The sequence below is a fragment of the Mesoplodon bidens genome, assembly GCF_964165515.1.
Source record: "Mesoplodon bidens genome assembly, chromosome: 5".
Lineage (NCBI taxonomy): Eukaryota > Metazoa > Chordata > Mammalia > Artiodactyla > Ziphiidae > Mesoplodon > Mesoplodon bidens.
The window spans coordinates 48,440,971-48,445,270 of record NC_138161.1 but is presented as its reverse complement, the minus strand read 5'-3'; positions in this window follow the sequence as shown (position 1 = coordinate 48,445,270).

Sequence of the window (4,300 nt, the reverse complement as noted above, 5' to 3'; positions counted from 1 at the left end):
ATTAGTATCTGAAGCACAATAAGTTTTGGGTATTAAAGATGGAGTTTCCCCATCCTTCCTCCTGGTGAAGCAAGGCTCTAAGAACTGCTAGTAGAGCCACTTACTTTATCGCTACCTATACTTACCCATACTTGCACAGCAGCCTGGAAGGTTACCAGTCAGACCTGAGGCCTGTGACTAAGTTCATACTCAAACCGGTTTCACCAGTGAGTTTTGATTAGTTTTCAACCACTTGGAGCCTTTAAGAGAGGATACCTGAAAATATCTCCCACCCTTGAGTATTTGTGGTATGAATAGGGAATAGATCTCAAAGCAATAGTAACCAGCTTTGGCTTTAAAACACAATTCAGATAGAACTTTCTGCCCTGTGGAGACTCAAATGGTAGTTTAAATAGTCCTTTTTCCCAGGAGAGCTCAACTAAATTGTCATCTTCTTAAGGCTGTTTATGAACAGGAAGACTATAATTTACCCAAGAAATTTTTGAGCATAAAGTAATAATTACTCAAGACTGTCCTGGGTAAGTTGGGTTGTATGGTCTTTGTATTCATAAAGAAATAATATGGGAGTGGTGATGGGAGGGGTAATAATCAAGCCTACCTTTAGTTCTCTGCAAAACTGATTTGCGAACAAAGTGACAAGAATTTTAAGTTGATCTGTTTGTAAGCCTTAACACACTGAGATAGAATGAATAATGGTCCTCCAAAAGATATCCAAATCTTGATCCCTGGAACCTGTGAATGTTACCTATTTATGTGGCAAAAATGGACTTTGCAGGTGTTATTCAGTTAAGAATCTTGAGATGGGGAAAATATCCTGGGTTATCTAGGTGGACCCCAAATATAATTACAAATGTCCTTGTAAAAGGGAGATTTCAGGAGAAGAGAAGACAGTGCGACAACAGGCAGAGATCAGAGTGATGTGACCATGAGCCAAGGAATGCTGGCAGCCACCAGAAGCTGGAAAGGCAAGAAATGGATTCTGCGCTAGAGCAGGACTTGGCCCTGCTGACACCTTGATTTCGGCCCAGTGAAACGGACTTCGGACTTCTGGCCTTCAGAACTACAAGAGTGAGTTCCTGTTGTTTTAGCCACTAAATACATGGCGGTTTGTTAAAACAGCCACAGGAAACTAGTACTCCTTCGGTTATTGTATACAACACAGCTTACAGTTTAAAGGAATTATTTTGAGTATCGCAAAGTTTAGCATGACTTCACATGCACTTAAATTTTGGCCAAAGGTGTTTTAGGCCCAGAGTGGAGGTTTAGTTGAGAGCTGGAGCATTTGTGTTGTAAAATACATATGATCATGGTATAATCACCAGGCCAAAAGCCTGCTCTTCATGAGGTAAAAAGTTGAGATAGCTCTGCTGATACCTAGAAACATCAGAAGATGCTCTTTCCAGGTGTTTTGAAACTCTTAAAATTAGGCAGTATGAAAACTACAGTCTGGTTTATTTCAAGCAGAGGGTGCATAAGTTGTTGGGGATTGAGAGCTAATATTAGATCCTTCTAGATGGCCTACATGCTAGAAGGGATTAGAGAGCCTGCTGATCACTGGGACAGGAATGGTGCTAACCAAAGGAGGGGAGGAAGTTCAAAGTGGGAAGAGGCTTCAGGCCAACATGACAGCTACCGTTAGAGCCGAGACACGTGGTTCAATTTCTCCAGCATTTTTTCTAGCACTGGAATATACCATGACTCTGCAAGTGCTGTCCTGGAGGCCATGAGAGGGTTTGGGCTTCTAGAGCAAATAGAGGGGAGGAAGACCATGACTGAAACAGACTCCTGGACACCATTTTGGGGGCAGGAAAGTTTAAAGCAAGGGGGGACCAGATAGAGCAGGTGGGATTCTCTGCACAGATGACCCATGGTCTACATTTCAGTGAACTGCTATATTAAGCAAATTTTACCCAATTTTATTTTTCAGAATATCTACAAGAACTGAAGGTTCTAAGATTTTACGCTTCTTCCAAACAACAGTTTCATGAAGGCCAGCAGAAGACATGAGATCCTGGGTCAGAGATGATGGATTTAATTACTTAGAGCATGGTAAGCAACATGAGCTTCATGTTTGCTTCGCACCCCACATCCCACAGAGGTAACCCGGAGTAATCTAGGTGGAGGCTGCACATGGAGTGGGTTTGTATCACAGCTGAGGAACTCTGAGTTTAGGAAACCCAAATCTTAATGAGCTGGCCACACGCAAACCTGCCTAACTTTTGCATCAGAGGGAAACATTTTTATTGTACTGGTTAGTAAAGAGATGGTCTCTGTCTTCTAAAGCTGTTCACTTTATACAAACGTCTTTGAAATACCAGTCTGGAATAAAAGCTATCAGTGCCTCTGTTTGCGAGACATGCAGAAACTAAAGAGACCTATGGAGAATGGACTACCCATCTCTACATGTTCCTAGCTCTTAGTAATTCATCCTGAGCTTAATCTGTCATGAGTTCAGAAGATTACAGTGTCTATTTTGGACAACAGCATAGTGCAGGGCAAAGTCTTATTGGTCTGAGAATCAGTTGACCTTTGTTCTAACTAACACAGCTTTCCGCTGGCTGTGTGATCTTAAGTAAATGAAGTTCCCATCCAGCTCTAAATTATACGAAGCTATACCATGTCCTAGATCTTCCCAGATTAGAATCCCTTAGGGTAAGGGAACCATTCCAGAATATACAGAAGTTATTTAACCAGAAAACTGGCACATATACAAGTACAAACTGTAGGAATGAATTCACTGCAACTCAGCATTTACTGAGCACATATTCATTGGGTGGCTCAAGGAGCTCCAAAACTAGGATGAGTTTCAGTGTCATTAAGTTATATACACTGTGGTATGGAAATACATGACAGTAATAAATTCTGCTAGGCCTTGAGTAATAATTAGGATTTAGGTAAGGAGCTTTCTAGAAGATGGGCACATCACAAAACAACACACACAAAAATTAAGTTAAGGGACATTATGAGTCTGAGCTGAAAATAAGCCATCCAAGTTAGATTCCAGCAAGATGAAGCTGTTTTCTTTAAACTGGTTAGGAGACACCAATAGTGGAACTACCTGTGTGAGGATTATCAGCATATACTTAAGACCATGCATGTAGATGAGATTACATCAGGACAAAAAGGACTAAAATAAAACTGGGAAACATCAACATCTAAGGGACAAAGTTGGCAATGAAAAAGTGGTCAGAGACAGAGTAAGACCAAGGTCACGTTGATGGTCTTGCATTTCAAGAGGCCAAATGGACAGGTCTGCAAATAGATCATTAGTAGTCTTTGCCAGAGAACTGTAACTAGAATGGTGAGGGGAGAATCTGTGTAAAAGGGTCTGTAAAGTAACTGAAAAACAAGAATTAACTGCTGAGTAGAAATGACTCCTTTAAGAAACGGGGTGAAAAGAAAAGTTTTGTACAGGATGGCATGGTTTTTGTTTTGTTTTGAGGGAGAAACTTTCAGAATGATCCTACAGATACAATAGTAGTTACAATAGTTGCACACAAAGGAATGCATTTGTAGGGTTTAAAATATTTCAGGAAAAGCTAGGATCACAAACTGCACCTTGCTCACCATCCTCCGTTGTTCCAGATTCCTATTCATTTGGTGAATTATGAACCAGCTACCAAGTAATCATTGAACAAGAGGTAATGTCCTTGTATGTATGTGTTTTTAGTAATTTGTAGATCTGGGGCTTAATTTTTTACTTCCTGATTTTAACAAGACCATTTTTTTTTCCTAAAGTCTCTTCAACAGCTTTTTTTTTTTTTACTTACCCTCCAATCTTCACTCAAGAAGAAATAGACCTGAATGAAGATAATAATTTGACAAGAAACTCTGACTTGTGTCATAAGCATAAAGGAGAAAAGCCCATATTAAGCCTGCCACCCTGGCAATATGTTTGGTGAGTGCAGACATCACAGAACACATCTTCTTCCTTTCCATCACCTGGCTTTATCAAACCCATTCACCACCAAAACCTATACAGCGGTGCTTAAGGAGCAGCATAAAAGACTTAAAACGTGCCAGTGGAGCAGGACATCTGCCCAGAAACCTAAACTTTTAAGAAATAGTAGCTGATAATGTTCTAAATTTGATGAGAACTTAAACCCAAGGATGCAAGAATCTCATAGAACCCCAAGCATAAGACACATGAAGAAAACTACACTAAAGCACATCCTATAATCAAATTCTGTAAAATCAGTGATGAGAAAATCTTAAGACAGAAAGAGGAAAAAAAGACATTACAAGAGGAACAACAGGTACAAATGACAGTACACTTCACCTCTGAGAAAGTAAGCCAGAA